Here is a 19,400-nt window from a genome sequence, read left to right as displayed (position 1 = left end):
TGGACAATGTAAACAGGGCATCAGAAGATACAACCAGTGCATTGAGATCTAAGCCTTTTTGACTGGAATTAAACAAATTTTCAAACTTGATGAAGCGAATTTGGTCACTGAAGGACTAGCTAAAAGTTGCAGTATACTTAGATAAAATTTTGTGAGAGAATATGTCCCAGAGGCCCAGACTATATAGACCAGTTGACTTAGCCTTAGCTATCACTTTCACCTTACTCTGGTGCCCCTGATGTATCAACAACATAATAGTAGCTATAGAAAAAGCTAGTTAATGCCATAGGCATAGCTAGGGGTGGGCATTTGCCCTACCATCATGCGTTCCATGCGACCATATGCATCATCACACAAAAAATCCTATAGCTAGGCTATAGTACACACGTACCGCAATGCTGAGCCATGACTAAGGACAAGTACCACACAAGACTGACAATTATCACGTGACCTATTTAGGGGAAGTCCGTTGGAATGTCCCTGCAACACCCGAAGTGGATACAAGTGATACGCGGTTTTGATTAAAATTGAACAAATGTTGTTTAAAATGGCAGTCCAAAAAGGAGAGTGAGAGTAACGAGACTGAGTAATCAACATTAAGTCTTGTTGTAACTGGATTTCATTTCATGGTGAGGTGTACTTTAATGCAGAGGCTGTACACCGTTGTTGAAGTATGAAAGAACCTGTGAAAGAATAAGAGTCTGGAGTGGAGGTTAACGAAACTGATTAGATCAAGGATTAGATCAACATCGACACACCGCATTTGCAGTATTTTAGAGTCCCGCCAGGCGAAAACTCCTAGTAGCTCCACTAGCTCGTATTAATCTCATGGCGAGATTGTAGTGACAAGGTGTACGGGACCAATTACCAAAAAACCATGGCTATCTTATCATTTGCCACTTACATCATCATCAGAATTCTTGGAACTTTGGCTGCAGATGAAAAGTCAGTAAGTGAGTCTGTGTCAGATATCGATGTTTGTATGAAAAGGTATACCCATTTACATGTTCTGGTCTAAATTACTGAATTTATGTACAGTGAAACATATGAAGAAGTTGCTGCATGGGATGGACATTATTTTGTTTAATCACAGAACACTGTCATTTTCACAAACTAACCTGCAGAACTAATTCACAGTGCTTTTGTTCAGTTGTAACAATAATGTAGTGAAGGTTAATAATGGCTGTCAAGACATCAAAATAGATCAGAGCATTCCTTTCCAAATATCTGGCATTCAGTTTGCCATAGAAAAAGTGATTTTCAACCTTAAAATGACAAGCTTAAATTTCCTGATTTCCTTCTGCTATAGCTCATCTTAATCACTATTCACTGCTATTTCCAAATCTGGTTCGGAATCTGAGGTATCTATCACGTGTCATGGGTTATCATGCCTTTTATTGCATGACCCCAAAACACTCAATACAAAATGTATGGGGGAATTTGCTACACCTGGTCAGTTTAGGCCATTTTGACAAGCCAAAATTTCCGTGAATTGGGGGCATCATTGTACTCGCAGAGAGTTACTCTACATGTATCAAATTCAGAAAGTTACTAAACAGACTTGAGGTAGGTGGTACACGATAATTAATTTAATTTTTATATTAAAATGTATTGGACATGCTGTTCCAGCTGGCGTCTTTGCCATGAACAAAAGTGTAGCAAATGTCTGCAAACTTCTTGATATGTCTGTCTATTCAGGTCTCTGTGTAACAATGTCAACTGTTTAACCCTTTGGCCCCTAAAGCCAATATTTTGGCTTTGGTTCTTAAAAACGAAAGTTATTTTATGAAAAATACGCGTTTTGACATATAAATTTGGGCTCCTGTTACTCCATGTAGGAACAACCTATTCCTTCGTGGTTTGTGTTAAATTACTCACAAAGGATAGATCTACAACATCATTTAACTTTTACTAACCTTCTTTATTCCGTCTTTCCTTTATGACAGGTAGTATTGTGGTAATCATTGTCTTAAAAATGGCCGAAAATTCTTTCAAACGCGTATTAGCCTTACTTCACGCTCCATCGTGCTACAATGTTCAGATAAAGCTTAGGGTATTACCCATTAACCACAGAGTAGCGTGGACCAAACCGTATATTCATAGGATATTTTGTTTAAGAGATACGTGCGTTTGAACGCATGCATGTAACAAAAAGCCAATATATTGGCTTTCGCATTTAACGGAACACTTTTTTTTATTAACATAGGGGCCAAAGGGTTAATTAATTAATTAAATGAATGAAATCCCCAAATGTTTATTTTGTGTAAAAAGTGATAAATTTAAGTGTATTGCATTTAATGCTCACCTATCTGTTCTTACAGGCAATCTAGTCATAGCGATTCACCCACTAACAGTGGATGTGGTTGTGATACTTAACTCTGGACCAGGTAGGACCTTTATTAGTATTGTGAATTTCATATGATTGGTCTCTTGTGTTGTCAGATTACCAAGCAAGTTGTGTTTTGTGGTGACCACAAACCCAGCCCTAGTGATAATTGGCCAGTTGTCTGATTAGCAGCTTTGACTTCAGGTGTGTGTACAAGCTCACAGCAATTGCTTTATAAGTTGTACTTTTATGCACTAATGTAACTTAATGTTACTTAAGATCAGGTATTGGTTGTAAAATGGGTTAAACAATATTATCAGGTATTCACTTAGCTTAAAAGTGGGAATTGGTACAATTGCAATCCTGAATTTCCTGTTGTATAGCTAAGAAATATATTTACCATGTTGTATATTCTGTTTGGTGGCCACTTGTTGTTTGACAGGTCTCATGTTTACGTACTTAGGCACCAAAACACATTTACGTTACCTCTGGTACACACTAGAAATTTCAGAGGGGGTTTCAGATTCCACTCAACTTTAGCCTAGCTAAAAGTCAAAGACCAAAAAAAAAGGTCACAACCTGCTGTAGAACGTAAACTAATGTAGAACAACCAAAGTTTTGTTTGGAATGTGGTTCGTGGTTTGTGACTACATGAGTCTTCAGTGGTCATTCCACACAACTTTCTTGTATCATAAGTGGTGCATGGCACTAAATGGAGTATTGACTAATGATTTGTAGTGTCTGTACATTCTTCATGCTTTCACACCTTGTTTGTAAGACATCTGTCGATTATAAACGCTCACATGGGACGTGGCACTAAATGGACTCTAAAAGATTTCTGCTCAAAACGCCTTCCCTAGGGAACTTACGGGTCTGCACGCTTTCACAACTTGTTTGTCAGACATTAGGGCTTGTGTCCACATCGTGTCTTTAAAAGTTATTGTAGGGATTACAGGTTTGAATGGAGAAAATACGCGTAGGGCCAACCAGAATTAGATAATGTCAGGCCTAGATGGCCGGTACAGACACGGGTAAGATGACTCATAACGTGATGATACGTGTAACACAAGGTAGAGAAATAAAGTGAAATATGTCTAAATACGGCTATATTTTTTATTTTAGCAAGGTTGCAAGAAAACGACGACGACTACACTAAAGTTTTTTTTATTACGTAACACAATACAAATCCATTGAGAGATGTTGCATAATCCAGGGCTAATATTGCAAAACCGACCCTACACGTAAATAACTCACAGTAGTGGCCGCGTCTGGCGTTATGTACAGACTTGCTCAACCACAAAATTACGTAATACAGGAAACTGTGTTGTCACGTGATCACCGCACAAGCCGTTTTGTGGTCAACAAGTTTTCTGCGTAACAATGACGATTGAGTGACCTTTATTAAAGATTTGTTTACAGTGGAGTGGATATGTATAACAGGTGACCTCAAGCTACTCTATGTCTTGGCTTCTGCTTCATGGAAGGTATTATAAAACTCAAATTGTGTGGCTATGCTAACTAACTGAGTAGTGAGTTAAATACTTAGAGTAATAAGTAGTCAGTATAGTGTACTGGTAGTTGTGTATGCCAAGTAGTACTTTCATTACATGGACTCTAAGTAGTGATTGAGCCTTGAGCTAATAATGTATGGCATTGTTATCAGGTGGTTACAAATCAATCAAGCTTACCAACCAATGTCTGTAACCTTACCAGTTGTCGCTGCACATGGGACAATGTTGGGATTTGAACTTTGATTAGTACAAATGCCTGCTTTGTGCTGTTGCCGTATAGTATAGGTGAAGCGACATAGCCAACCTGGCCGATTAGAACATTGGCTTGGTAATTGCAGGTTCCAGGTTCGATCCCCCCACTCCAACTGTAAGTTGCGGTTTCCTTGAGCAAGAGACCTACCTACTATGACTGTATAACTGGGACTTGGGGAAGCTAGTGTCACTTAGTGGTGTTGGGGTTATGAGTTCCATGGGAATTTACTGGTTGCTTGCAAAATGTAAAAACAAAATCATGTGCACATTTCACTTGAAGAATTTCTGATGAAAATTTGTGTTCTGCTTATCATATGACAATCGGAATACTTATACATCATGTTTTGCTGGCAAACTGTTAACTACAATCCTTGCTATATAGTTCAAGATATTCGTATCACAGGTCACATGTTTGATCATGTATTTGTTCTTATACATTTTTGCAATTAACCTGAAAAATCAGTAGAAACATGATCAGTATCCCAACTTCATGGCTTGTGTTGTACTCTTCTTGATGTTTTCCACGAACTCTATACAGCATTCTTCACTTCGTCATTTAATAGCACTGTTGCACAGAATGTTCAGAAATTATGACTGGCATTCATTTGATACTTGACGTTTGTTTAGTAGAACAATTACTTGTATCCTCCCAATTGTGTTGTGCATATCAATCTTATACGGATTGTTTTATTTTGCAGAGTATTAAAACAAGATGTCACAGAATTCACCAGCTTGGGCAATCCTGATGTAAGTGTTTGTGATTTTACTATAAACTACCGTATATCAATTAAATTTGGCGGTGAACTAAATTTGGCAAATTGGCGATTCGTCACTAATCCGCCAAATTTAAATTTCGTCAATATATATATATCTAATCCAAAACAGCCAAGCTGTAAAAAAAGTGTGTGGCCCTCAGAAAGGCTATGGTGAAAAAAGATGTGAAATCCAAGGTGGCGGCCAAGAAATGGCTGTGATGGTAGGTTAATGGTAAAAATTTTAATAACGACAATTCAGGTGAACTTTTGTGCCGCTTCACAAAATTTACCTAAATTGTCATTATTAAAATTTTTACCATTAACCTACCATCACAGCCATTTCTTGGCCGCCACCTTGGATTTCACATCTTTTTTCACCATAGCCTTTCTGAGGGCTGCACACTTTTTTTACAGCCTGGCTGTTTTGGATTAGATTTCATTTCTTTTTGTATTTGTATACCCCAAAGCCGGCCTATGGCCAGCTTTGGGACTTTTTAACCTATGTTTTTTTCTTTACTACAGGAAGAAGAAAAGATGAAGTAGATGTACTTTAAATATTTTATCAGTAAATGTACAAATTATATATACTGTATAATACATATGTGACCGGATTTGCGAAAAGGGGTCTTCCACACACATCCAATTTGCCAACTTTGACAATTAATAACTTCAGATTAGAAAGAGCTATTACCTTGAATTTTGGACAGTGGTGAGCACCACTATAGCTGAATATGTGGTGAAATTTTCAGGGTAATATGTTACTTGAACACTGAGTTATGGTCTCCAACGGTTACGGAATTGGATGTGTGTGGAAGACCCCTTTTCGCAAATCCGGTCACATAATATTATATTGATTACAGAAATCTCCATGGTGGTTTCTTTGTAACTGAACACTCTACAAGGTGACTTCTTCTAATTGCTCTCTCTACAGGGTGAATTGTTTGTAGCTGAACGATCTACAAGGTAACTTCTTCTAGCTGATCTCTCTACAGGGTGATGTGTTTGTAGCTGAATTCTGTATAGGTGATTTGTTTGCAGCTGAGCTCTTTACAGAATGGTTTCTTTGTAGCTGAACCCTCTAAAAGGTAACTTCTTCTAACTGATCTTTCTACAGGGCAATTTGTTTCTGGCAGAATTTTCTACAGGGTAATTTCTTTGCAGCTGAACTCTCTACATGGTGGTTTCTTTGTAGCTGAACTCTCTACAAGGTAATTTCTTCTAGCTGATCTCTCTACAGGGAGATTTGTTTGTAGCTGAACTATCTACAAGGTAACTTCTTATAGCTGATCTCTCTACAGGGTGATTTGTTCGTAGTTGAATTCTGTACAGGTGATTTGTTTGCAGCTGAGCCCTTTACAAAATGGTTTCTTTGTAGCTGAACTTTCTCCAAGGTAACTTCTTCTAACTGATCTTTCTACAGGGTGATTTGTTTGTAGCTGAACTATCTACAAGGTAATTTCTTCTAGCTGATCTCTCTACAGGGTGATTTGTTTGTAGCTGAATTCTGTACAAGTGATTTGTTTGCAGCTGAGCTCTTTACAGAATGGTTTCTTTGTAGCTGAACTCTCTACAGGGTGATTTGTTTGTAGCTGAAATCCCTACAAGGTAACTTCTTCTAGCTGATCTTTCTACAGGGCGATTTGTTTGTAGCTGAGTTCTCTACAGGGTGTTTGTTTGCAGCTGAATTCTCTACATGGTGGTTTCTTTATAGCTGAACTCTCTACAAGGTGACTTCTTCTAGCTGATCTCTCTACAGGGTGATTTGTTTGTAGCTGAACTCTCTACAGGTGATTTGTTTGTAGCTGAACTCTCTACAAGGCGATACTTCTAGATGATCTCTCTACAGGATTCCTTGTTTCTAACTGAACTCTCAACAGGGTGATCTGTTCATAGCTGAACTTTCTACTGGGTGATTTGTTTGCAGCTGAACTCTCTAAATGGTGGTTTCTTTGTAGCTGAACTCTCTACAACGTGACTTCTTCTAGCTGAACTCTCTACAAGGTGACTTGTTTCTAGCTGATCTCTCTACAGGGTGACTTGTTTCTAGCTGAACTCTCTACAGGTGATTTGTTTGTAGCTGAACTCTCTACATGGTGGTTTCGTTGTAGCTGAACTCTCTACAAGGTAACTTCTTCTAGCTGATCTTTTTACACTGCATATTTGTTTGTAGCTGAGTTCTCTACAGGGTGATTTGTTTGCAGCTGAACTCTCTACATGGAAGTTTCATTGTAGCTGAACTCTCTACAATGTGACTTCTTCTAGCTGAACTCTCTACAGGGTGACTTGTTTCTAGCTGAACTCTCTATAGGTGATTTGTTTGCAGCTGAACTCTCTACATGGTGGTTTCTTTGTAGCTGAACTCTCTACCAGGTAACTTCTTCTAGCCGATCTTTCTACAAGATGATTGAGTTTTTTGCAGCTAAACTCTTTACATGGTGGTTGCTTTGTAGCTGAACTCTCTAAAAGGTGACTTCTTCTAGCTGAACTCTCTACAGGATGATTTGTTTGCAGCTGAACTCTTTACGTGGTAGTTTCTTTGTAGCTGAACTCTCTACAATGTGACTTCTTCTAGCTGAACTCTCTACAGGGTGACTTGTTTTTAGCTGATCTCTCTACAGGGTGACTTGTTTCTAGCTGAACTCTCTACAGGTGATTTGTTTGCAGCTGAACTCTCTACATGGTGGTTTCTTTGTAGCTGAACTCTCTACAAGGTAACTTCTTCTAGCTGATCTTTCTACAGGGTGATTTGTTTGTAGCTGAATTCTCTACAGGGTGATTTATTTGCAGCTTAACCCTCTACAAGGTGACTTCTTCTAGCTGAACTCTCAACAGAGTGATTGATTTTTTTTGCAGCTGAACTCTCTACATGGTGGTTTCTTTGTAACTGAACTCTCTACAGGGTGATTTGTTTGTAGCTGAACTCTCTACAGGGTGATCTGTTCATAGCTGAACTCCCTATAAGGTAACTTCTTCTAGCTAATCTTTCTACAGGGCGATTTGTTTGTAGCTGAGTTCTCTACAGGGTGATTTGTTTGCAGCTGAACTCTACATGGTAGTTTCTTTGTAGCTCTACAATGTGACTTCTTCTAGCTGAACTCTCTACAAGGTGACTTGTTTCTAGCTGATCTCTCTACAGGGTGACTTGTTTCTAGCTGAACTCTCTACAGGTGATTTGTTTGCAGCTGAACTCTCTACATGGTTTATTTCTTTGTAACTGAACTCCCTGCAAGGTGACTTCTTCTAGCTGATCTCTCTACAGGGAGATTTGTTTGCAGCTTAACTCTCTACAGGTGATTTGTTTGCAGCTGAACTCTCTACATGATGGTTTCTTTGTAGCTGAACTCTCTACAAGGTAATTTCTTCTAGCTGATCTCTCTACAGGCCGATTTGTTTGTAGCTGAACTCTCTACATGATGGTTTCTTTGTAGCTGAACTCTCTACAAGGTGATTTCTTCTATAGCTGATCTTTCTACAGGGTGATTTGTTTGTAGTTGAACTCTCTACATGATAGTTTCTTTGTAGCTGAACTCTCTACAAGGTGATTTCTTCTATAGCTGATCTCTCTACAGGGTGATTTGTTTGTACCTGAACTATCTACATGATGGTTTCTTTGTAGCTGAACTCTCTACAAGGTAACTTCTTCTAGCTGATCTCTCTACAGGACAATTTGTTTGTACCTGAACTCTCACATGATTGCTTCTTTGAAGCTGAACTCTCTACAAGGTGATTTCTTCTAGCTGATCTTTCTACAGGGTGATTTGTTTGTAGCAGAACTCTCTACAAGGAAACTTCTTCTAGCTGATCTCTCTACAGGGAGATTTGTTTGTAGCTGAACTCTCTATACATGATTTGTTTGCGGCTGAATTCTCTACATGATGGTTTCTTTGTAGCTGAACTCTCTACAAGGTAACTTCTTCTAGCTGATCTCTTTACAGGGTGAATTGTTTTTTAGCTGAACGATCTACAAGGTAACTTCTTCTAACTGATCTCTCTACAGGGTGATTTGTCTGTAGCTGAACTTTCTACAAGGAAACCTCTTTTAACTGAGCTCTGTACAGGGTGAATTGTTTGTAGCTGAACTATCTACAAGGTAACTTCTTCTAGCTGATCTCTCTACAGGATGATTTGTTTGTAACTGAACTATCTACAAGGTAACTTCTTCTAGCTGATCTCTCTACAGGGTGATTTGTTTGTAGCTGAATTCTGTATAGGTGATTTGTTTGCAGCTGAGCTCTTTACAGAATGGTTTCTTTGTAGCTGAACTCTCTACAAGGTAACTTCTTCTAGCTGATGTATCTACAGGGTCACTAGTTTGTAGCTGAATTCTCTACATGATGGTTTCTTTGTAACTGAACTATCTATAAGGTGACATCTTCTAGCTGATCTTTCAACAGGGTGATTTGTTTGTAACTGAACTCTCTACAAGAAAACTTCTTCTAACTGATGTCTGAACAGGGTGAATTGTTTGTAGCTGAACTCTCTACAGGGTGATTTGTTTGTAGCTGATCTCTATACAGGTTACTTATTTCTAACTGATCTCTTGAATTCTGTTCAGGGTGACTGCTCTATTAGGATGACTGCTCTATTAGAGTATCTCGATCTCGCACTTGCTACACCAAGTTGGATTTCGTGTTATAACTCCGTGGCTTTAAGTCTGATTTTTCTACACCATTGAAGAGCCTTTCTAAGATGATAACTCCATCTGTACAGAGATTTTCAAAGTATTATCCCAAGTGGTTTATCTGGTAGGCGTGGCAAGCATAATAATAATAAAAATTAGCTAATCTCGATTGCGTAATTGTTACACACTGTTGATTTTTTCGCTGTATCTTCCTGGTTTTTAGCTCGATTTCTTTCAAACCACAAAAGGTTTGAGGTTCAATAGTTAACCTATTCACCCACCGATTTTCAGCTTCTTCCCATACGCGGTTTACCCTGTAGGCGTGACAACATATTGGTGTTATTTTTCGTGCATAATCGCTCATAACTCTTTGCCTGTTTATCGTATTCCAGCCAAAGTTGGTACAGAGATGCGCCTTTATACCCCCTTTCTGTGTGCCAAATTTCAAGGCAATTGGATAACGCGTTCGCGTTTTATAGCAGATTTTGTAAGTGTGCGAAAAGAGGAAGAAAAATAAGAAGAAAAAAATGAAGAAACTAAGCCAATTTGTGAAGTTGCATATCTCAGGAATGCCTGAAGCGATTTCGCTCCAATTTGGAATGTGGAGTGCTGAAGTTGGAGGGAATGTACACAGCAAAATTTGTCTTGTTTCATCAAGGCAGCACAGAGCTACGGAGGTGCGAAAATCGCGTTTTCTTTCTTCCTGTCAATATATTCACGGGGTTGCGCGCCGGCTTCTTGGGCCGCACGACACACTACCGTGTGTCTTGATATTTAAAACACGTTGATAATTTTTTTTCTTCACATAAACAAACACATTAAACAGATACAAATAAACCTTGGGCCAAGCAGTTGTTGAAGTGGGTTTTTTCACAAACCTTCGTGGATACTGCTGAAACTGGTAAATTAGTGTGGTTTTACGCATGCAAATGGGTGTGGCTTACTGACTAGAACTCATACTCGATTAGTGGGCGTGGCTCCACATAAGCTTGCAGACAGCAGCAGACATTAATTCGTGTGCAGCCATTGATAAATGGGCGAGTATGCCTACAGACAGTAAATAATCCTGAAAGTGGGTGCGGCTACGAAAGAAATTGGAGCAGTACAATACGGCGTCAAAGCGAGTCAGTACAGCATCGTACTTACGCTATTCGCCAATTTTTCAGTGAGAGCATTTCGCCAAATTAAAATTTCACCAACTGCAATTTTATAGCAATTCGCCAAATATTAGCTTCGCCAATATTTGTTGTCATACGGTATATGCAATCATGAACATGGCTATGTAAAAAAAGTTGTAGGTGTTGATCGATCCAACTATTCTAAATGTTATTACTACCGTACAGTATTTCTTTATATAAAAGCCTGGTCTTGTATCTCCTTCTTAGCTGTACTGACACAGCCTGTAAATGTATCAGGCAGGCCCCAGTATTTATTTTCAAAGTGTGCTGGAAACTCCCTGGCTTATAATCGAGACAGGCGTTTATTTGTATGTGGCTTTTATACAAAATATGGTATACATGTACCGTGGAATTTGTTAATCAGGGTACTTGAAAATAAGGACACCTGCATATTCTGGACACTTTGTAATGGTTAACAGTTAAAGTTATCTTCACTATAAGCATTAAAAATCTTCCCAGCATAGAGTGATAAAGAATTTCTTGCTCTCAAAATAATGGAGTATGTGTTGTGCATATTAAGAGGACTATGTGCTAGATTACACATACTCCATAACAAGGAATACCCATCTACTCTAAGTTACATGGAACTGAATTGGGTGTCCTTAGTAGGGAGCTTGATTTAAGTGGTGGTTATTTGCATTACCTATATAGGTTTGTAGTAGTAGATAAAGTAACCTCAGTGCCAATAACTGTCTATCCAGTGCTTTTTTTACAAAAGTTGTCAGTAGTATGATCAGAGAAGGAAGGAAACAATTTAGGACTATTTAAAATACAAATAGTTGTTTTCTGGGACAAACTAAAATGAGTGGACAATATGAAGTGTGATCAGACACTTGTTTAAAGTATATACCTACCAAAACACTATTTTATAGATTTCATTTTGGAAAACTAATTATAAGTGTTTTAACAAAAGAAATGCTGACACAAAGTGCAATCTGAATACAACAACCCCTGCTTGCTAGTGTTGTATTGTGACTATTGAGGTGCTTATGTGGTAACATTCCAGATACACTATGCAATTAACGAAATAGTTTTGAGTGGGGCTTTTATATAGTGTTACCGACCTCTGTATAATGATAATTAAAGTGGGGTGGGCACCAACTAGGCTTTAAAATAAAGGAAGAAAACAACAAGACTGAAGGGGGCTGTGTTGGCTCTTTAGAAAATGTAATGCATTAAAATTTGTAAAGAAAATCATACATCTATCCTCCTCACCCCATACACACAGACTAACACAACGATATTTACATCATTCTTTCCTGCTGAGCCAGAAGGATGCCAAGGCCCAAACTGTCATTTGAATGGCACCTCTCAAAACTATCTTTACAGTAGCAAGGAACATTATATTTATTAATTTGTGGTTATATAGTACATGGAGATATATTTGTTTATATAACTCTGGTTGTAAATATTGTTATTTTGTTTTATACGTAGCTACTTTCAGTTATATTAACATAAGCAGAAATGGGTGATACTAATTACAAACCAGCACTATCCCCACCCAAGGTGTATATTATGTGCTGAACCCTGGGACCAAGGACCTGGAGATCCAACTTTTCTTGGAATTTTATACATTTCCCTGTGTTTACACGTTCAAGTCACGACATTTCCTCTCGCATGGTCAGACCACTTCTATATCATCATTACCTCGTAAAAGCATCTTGAACAGTCTGGACTGGTTGCTCATTTGGTTACCCCATGAATGCACTATTATATTACCTAACTGGAGACGAACTATTTTCCAAGAAGCGATCACTACTGGCTATACAGGCAGTTAGGCTTGTGTACTTCTGCATGAAGTTTAGGTTTTATAAAGGTCACTATGTGGCTGGATTCGCTGGAAGTGTGAAAATCAGCATTCATCAGGCCTGTACTAACCAGTCTTTTAGAGTAGGCACTAAATGCTAGGCATCATATGAAGCATTGTGATGGAGAGTAAGTGGTCTGGCCATGCAAGTCTGGACGCTGGCGTGTGACTTGGAGGTACCAATAAATATTGTGAGTTATAGTTGGTCCCCACTGAGGACCCACCCAACTTTTCTGAGGACTCCTCAGTACTGCTTGTATTATGTACACTAGTAATCACTATTGTTATTTATATTCCAGGAGGTGAGAAGTCTATGTGATTGCAGGTGTGCTCATTCAACACTTCCCAGTTTTACAGTGAAGAACCTTTGGTGATGATGTCCAGATAGGGTCAAGCTTAAGGCAGCAATCAATCTGTAAAGTTGTAAATTTGTGTAACTGACAATTTGATTGTAGCTAGCTATCTACAGTACCAGTGTTGTTCTTTACTTTACATAGGTATTTGTGGAATAATCTATAATATATAGACGTGGGATTTTAGTTTGCAACACACACTCAAATGTTGAACAATATACATCAGTATAATATTTACCACAGCAAGAATATTAACCCTCATGTCGGTATTGTAATTGCTATTGTCTCTCTATACTGATACAATATGAACCATATATCTAAAACTGACTGCAATGCTATTCAGTATTGGGGCCTGTGGCCTGTTTTTGTTTGAGCCTAGGTAAATTTTGACTAGTGTGTAGTTCCAACACCGTAACATAGATGGAATAAATAGTTGTGTATGAATTATGTTGTGTACATAGTCAGAATTTTTATGCCCCAAGTGTTAAGGTCACACATCTAGTGAATGTGCGGATAGTACATTTGATGAAATTACATATCTCACCACTTAAATAATTGTTTTGCAAGTCTTGCCTTTTCTATACCTCTCATGTCTTCTTTTTCACAAAAAATCTACTAGTGCCTTTCCATGCTCATTTTGTGTTAAGCTTACTCCACCTACCAATTCTCCCCTCACAGACCAAGGTCTGCCAGTCCACAGTCCAGGATGAGCATCCACCAGTCTTTATCTTGTCTGGCTGCTTCATACTACAGTATAGCCTGACAGACCAAAGTCTTAGAATCAATTTTTTTCCAACAATTATGCACTTATATTGCCGAGCTATGCTGACTTTGTTCATGATTTGGATGTAGCATATCAATGGATAAAATTTTAATATTTACAGGAAAAGTTGAAGGTAAAACTCTGATCCAATGATTTTAAGTTGTCATAGTGAGTGCAACAGGAAATTTTTGAGGTGATAAATTTGCATATTGAAATTCAGCAAGTTAAGAATCATTACAGCATAGCGGACCTACTTTACAACATACAACAGATGTGAACAAGTAATAACATCCACAAATCATTTTCTAAAGTGACAAACAGTAGGCAATTAGAATGTATACACACTTTATATATAAACTAATTGTGTGTTGTGTCTTCCCATAACCTTCAGTGCAGACAGCATGCAGTAGCTCCTTCGAACAGTAGATACCTGTACGGAATGTAAAACAGGAGTTAAGAAACTTTTTCAGTTGAGTAGGGACAGAAGCTAAAGTTTTGGTAGGGATCACAGAAGACAATCAAATCAGCAAGGGAAGCCATCACAAACCCACAAATTGACACTTCTAGAATAGTGGAGTAAGGAATTAGATAAAAGGTAATTCGACAATGCACATAATCTTGCAGCTGTGATGGTTGGCATAGGCCCAAATAATGCCTAATAGTAAAGAAACTGAGCCTTAAGTTGTGTTTGGCTGAAGCCATCATTTAGTCAATGCAAATTTAAGATTTAATAACTTCTCAGAAGCATTTCAGATCACTCTGAAAGCACATTTGGGCTTGATTTTGCCTACCCAATGCAGCCATGTAAATTTTGAGTGAGAATTTTAGCAGGAGATGTCAATCTACATACATCATCCTTACTAGCCTGTACTGAATGAACTGAACAAGTGATGATGTTTGATTGATGATTTGATTGTCTATATGGTATATACGTTCACTAAAACGTTGTGACAATAGACTTACCTCAGTGGTATCTTGAGGACTTTACATGGCACCCCAACAATACAAGCATCTCTGTGCCACTAGCACCTACAGTAATATGAAGAACATTCACTACTTGTGAAAGCAGTTGCTTCTCTAAACTAAAAATCACACAATATGTAGGTGATTTTGTGAACCAGACCCTCCAGTCAACATGTTGAGTTGTTGGAAACTAATGATAAACACCATAGTCCCTGTCTAAGGTAACCCGAAACACTCCTTGCAATGAGTAATGGGTGTTTAAAATATTATATGCTAGCTACAAACAAGAGTACAGTATATAATAGAAACCAAGAGTGTCGAACAGTGTATTAGCCTGTGATTAATCATCACATACAATAACATGGATATTTCAGTAATTGTTCATTTATGTGAAATGGTAATTGGAAATGTGTATGTGGCAACGGGCCTTTGTTCGCCAGTTTTCTGTGTTATTCAACCAAGTATTCAACAGTTATTGTACAAGGAAAGTGTAGTAAGGACCCCCAGTTCGCTAAAACAATGGTTGCACAAATGAGAGTGTTGCTACACCTTCAGGGATCCATTTAGCGATGCCAGAACTTTAACATTAGCCATTTCCCCTTTAAGGGTGCTCGCGGCTATTTGAAGCCATACAACATGCATTTTTTGTATTGTTGCTTATACTCACATAATGTATAAAATGAATCCATATGCTACTTACGTTGGAAGTGCTTCTCTTTCTCTTCAACACAAACCAAACAGAATTCTTCTAGCCTATACCATTGTATAACTATGCGTAGTTCTTTATGAAGCGCTTAAATTGAAACTAGTCCTCCATGTTTCACAGTAGCGCACTGGAAACCACGTTGAACAAACTTCAGCTTATAACTCACAACTCTATGTTTAGTATTAGTACACAGCGTACATAGAACTTAAGTTAGTACTAAAAGTGTGCTACACCATTCAAAACCTTATGTTCTCGGTGCCGTAACTCATGAAGCCATAACGCTACGGACAAAATCTAAACATAGACCTCTGGAGAATTTATCAGCGAATCTCCCTACAAAATTTGAAGCCTTCACGGCCATCACTAAAAAACTAGTTGTATTTTTAGTAAACATGTGCAAAGATTGCGTGCGCCCAACATTATTGATACAATAACCACACAAATTCCTATTGACCGCAATCACCAACTTTTTAAAATAACATGTCATAAACGCTGTTCTAAACACAAAAAACTCTGTTTTCTCTTCTTCACACACAGGAACAGCTTCTTGCTCAGCCTGGAGTCTCCAAGTCGCTCTTGGATAGGTTACGCTAGGCATGCCATCATCAGCAGCTTGTAACGCCTTGTGATTCCAGCTGGTAACATTGTCCCCTACATAAGCAGCTTACAATTACAATACTAACTACCAGCATACCCTATCACTCGAGAAAACAAGGCACGAACGCATGTTGCCTACAAGCGAAAAGTGCATTCACACTTGTTGCCTTAAATAACACTTACTTTTAGATTAATTCATGTTAGTGTAACTGTTGATCCATCAGACAATCATTTGCTAACACTTCAGTGATGATTCTGAAGCGAAAAAACATGCTATTCTTCCTCGTGTTCTCTGGCGCAAAACATGTCCGCTTAACAGGATACTACAAGTATGCGTAGTAATGCCAATTATGATGCAATAGCCGCATGTGGTTTCTGGGCTGACACTTAAACGGCTTCAAATATCAGCGAGCACCCTTAATGCTATCATGTTTTCACTGGCCGAATTGGGCTAAATACGGCAACCCTTAATGGCACTATAAACAAACAATTACTAAAATATCCATGTTACTTCACGCAATCATTTATCATGGGTGTAAACTCCATAACAGCAGCACAAATGGAACTCAATAACAATCGCATAAAACACGAGGTAACACTTACAACAGCACGTGATCAGGGGGAGCAATAATTGAGATACATCAACAGTGTGTGTGTGTGTGTGTGAGCAATACTATTACATGAGTAATACACCCGTTCAGTACTCTTGGTTTCTATTATATACTCTCGCTACAAATTATGAATTGGACTTTGTTATAAGATAAATCATGCAAGTATCACTCATTTACACCCATGTCAATACACATTAAAGCACACCAATGTACAAATGTGACAATTCACAACCAAAGTTATAGCAGGTAGTTCCATTTATGACTGCACCAAATTAAGCAGTAAACGCATGTTCCTAGGTAGTAGTAGTAGTTTTACATCGCCAAAAATTAAATAAGATTACACACAACAAATACCCAGTGATTACAATTTATATGGAGGTGACTTTAGTAAGAAGCTTAATTTAAGCCCCCCACATACTAGGGGCTGGAAACTAGCCACCTGCTACTGAGGATGTGGTCACCATTAATTTGAAAGCAAAATCTACAACATTACATACTCATAGTGAAGGGAACGTTCGATAAGTTAAGACTATTACTACAGTGTTCTTGTGATACTTTAGGATGATCATATCGTGTACGATCAACACTTTTAATTTATTTATATAAAATCATGTCCAAAGACTGGACATGGTCTATATTAAACAAATAATACACTTACATCAGGATTGTTCTAACTGGTGAATTCTGTGACATCTTGTTTAATACTCTGCAAAATAAAACAATCAGTATAAGGCAAAACAAAATATGGAGGATACAAGTAATTGTTCAACTAAACAAATGCCAGGTATCAAATAAATACCAGGCATAATTTCCAAACATTCTGTGTGCAATACTGCTATTAAACAATGAAATGAAGAACATTGTACAGAGCTCATGGAAAGCATCAAGAGTACAACACAAGCCGTGAACTTCAATCATCTGGGACACTGAACACGCTTTTACCAATTTTGCAAAAATGTATAAGAACAAATACATGATCAAACATGTGACCTGTGATACGAATATCTTGAACTATATAGCAAGGATTGTAGTTAACAGTTTGCCAGCAAAACATGATGTATAAGTATTCCGATTGTCATATGATAAGCAGAACACAAATTTTCATCAAAAATTCTTCAAGTGAAATGTGCACATGATTTTGTTTTTACATTTTGCAAGCAACCAGTAAATTCCCATGGAACTCATAACCCCAACACCACTAAGTGACACTAGCTTCCCCAAGTCCCAGTTATACAGTCATAGTAGGTAGGTCTCTTGCTCAAGAAAACTGCAACTTACAGTTGGAGTGGGGGGATCGAACCTGGAACCTGCAATTACCAAGCCAATGTTCTAATCGGCCAGGTTGGCTATGTCGCTTCACCTATACTATATGGCAACAGCACAAAGCAGGCATTTGTACCCCCAACATTGTCCCATGTGCAGATAACTGGTAAGGTTACAGGCATTGGTTGGTAAGCTTGGTTGATTTGTAACCACCTGATAACAATGCCATACATTATTAGCTCAAGGCTCAATCACTACTTAGAGTCCATGTAATGAAAGTGCTACTTGGCATACACAACTACCAGTACACTATACTTACTACTTATTACTCCAAGTATTTAACTCACTACTCAGTTAGTTAGCATAGCCACACAATTTGAGTTTTATAATACCTTCCATGAAGCAGAAGCCAAGACATAGGGTAGCTTGAGGTCACCTGTATACATATCCACTCCACTGTAAACAAATCTTTAAATAAAGGTCACTCAATTGTCATTGTTACGCAGAACACTTGTTGACCACAAAACGGCTTGTGCGGTGATCACGTGACAACACAGTTTCCTGTATTACGTAATTTTGTGGTTGAGCAAGTCTGTACATACCGTAACGAGATTGAATCTATAACTCAAGTCGGCATGCCCATTCACGTGATCAAATTTGGTGGTAAAGATTTAGTAAGGCATAAAAATTTAAGGAAGGAAAATGAAGTCTCCTATCCGAGAGTTGGGAGGCCGTGGATTCACTAAGGGGGAGAAGAGAACGTCATGACATCGCTATCGGTGGCGACGTCTAAGCCGATACATCAACCCACTGGAACTATACTGAAGTTGCGGACTTGGGACGTCGATGCCACGTTTGTGGACCGTTAACTTACCTGAAACTTTATGATATATGGTCCAGCAGCTGGATACAGACTCTTACATGCCAGCGTGTGTACTTTGGAGTTGGATTCTAGTGTCTCACTGTTCGGCTGCTCACCGCTGAACTTGTGACGAGCCCGAGATGTTAAAGTTGCCAGATAGCTAAGTTTAATTGTGTGTTTGTGTAGTTGCAAAAATTAGACTACGGCACACATAGTATGCTTTGAATTTTAGTCGTTAATGAGGTATTTTAAATCCAATAGATACCCGAGAGTAGGTATCTAAACTGGTTAGATACCCGTGACAAAATGTTGCGTCACGTGTGTTGCTGGATTCCAGTTACAAAAGCCATCAGAAATCATTGCTTAGGAGTGTAAAGAAAGCATCGCTGGATAATAAAGAGGATATGCATACCGAAAACATTCTAATAAGCACGTGATCTTTTGACGGTGAATTAAGTGCGAATTGATTCAAAGCGTGGCAGTATCAGGGATTCTTACAGAGCAGTGACTTCTTCTACCCAGGAGATAGTATAACTGGCGAGCGAAAGGTTTCCCATAGCATTAGTGGTGAGTTATAGTCCTAGCGAAGTTATCAGCGTTTCTTACGGAGAGGTGATTTCTTCTATCTAGGAGGTAACACACCTGGCGAGAGAAAGCCTGCCTGTAGCATTAGTGGTGAGTTATAGTCTGAGCCGCATTAGCTACCCACACTTTTGTATGGGATTTTCACAAAATTTCGATAGTCGTTCACCGTCAACTTTTTTTGGAAAGCGTCGCCGCACTACTGTAATTGATCATTTTTCTTTCGAATAATATAGCACGCATATCCTCT

The 19,400-nt window shown here is 38.5% G+C and overlaps 3 long non-coding RNA genes across 6 annotated transcripts; 1 reads left to right on the top strand and 2 right to left on the bottom strand.

Moving 5' to 3' along the window:
* Window positions 1-474: 474 nt before the first annotated feature.
* Window positions 475-12,969, top strand: LOC136262061 (uncharacterized). Of its 3 annotated transcripts, XR_010704093.1 has the most exons (5): window positions 475-949; window positions 2,322-2,387; window positions 2,443-2,530; window positions 4,788-4,836; window positions 12,750-12,969. It is a non-coding gene; the product is annotated as an uncharacterized lncRNA (long non-coding RNA). The 3 variants fall into 3 exon arrangements; XR_010704092.1 differs by lacking the exons at window positions 475-949; window positions 2,322-2,387; window positions 2,443-2,530 and adding an exon at window positions 3,664-3,810; XR_010704091.1 differs by lacking the exons at window positions 475-949; window positions 2,322-2,387; window positions 2,443-2,530 and having other exon boundaries at window positions 3,988-4,836.
* Window positions 12,970-13,840: 871 nt separating this feature from the next.
* Window positions 13,841-18,226, bottom strand: LOC136261304 (uncharacterized). 2 transcript variants are annotated; one of them, XR_010703857.1, is made up of 4 exons: window positions 18,099-18,226; window positions 17,102-17,149; window positions 14,530-14,595; window positions 13,841-13,996 (listed from the first exon to the last, which is right to left on the bottom strand). It is a non-coding gene; the product is annotated as an uncharacterized lncRNA (long non-coding RNA). The 2 variants fall into 2 exon arrangements; XR_010703858.1 differs by having other exon boundaries at window positions 18,054-18,197.
* LOC136261226 (uncharacterized) lies at window positions 15,679-16,470 on the bottom strand. Its single transcript, XR_010703795.1, has 2 exons — window positions 16,016-16,470; window positions 15,679-15,886 (listed from the first exon to the last, which is right to left on the bottom strand). It is a non-coding gene; the product is annotated as an uncharacterized lncRNA (long non-coding RNA).
* Window positions 18,227-19,400: the final 1,174 nt, after the last annotated feature.

This window comes from Dysidea avara, chromosome 7, assembly GCF_963678975.1.
Source record: "Dysidea avara chromosome 7, odDysAvar1.4, whole genome shotgun sequence".
Classification (NCBI taxonomy): Eukaryota; Metazoa; Porifera; class Demospongiae; order Dictyoceratida; family Dysideidae; genus Dysidea; species Dysidea avara.
Note: the sequence above shows the minus strand (reverse complement) of the source record. Positions and strands in the feature narration are given on the sequence as shown.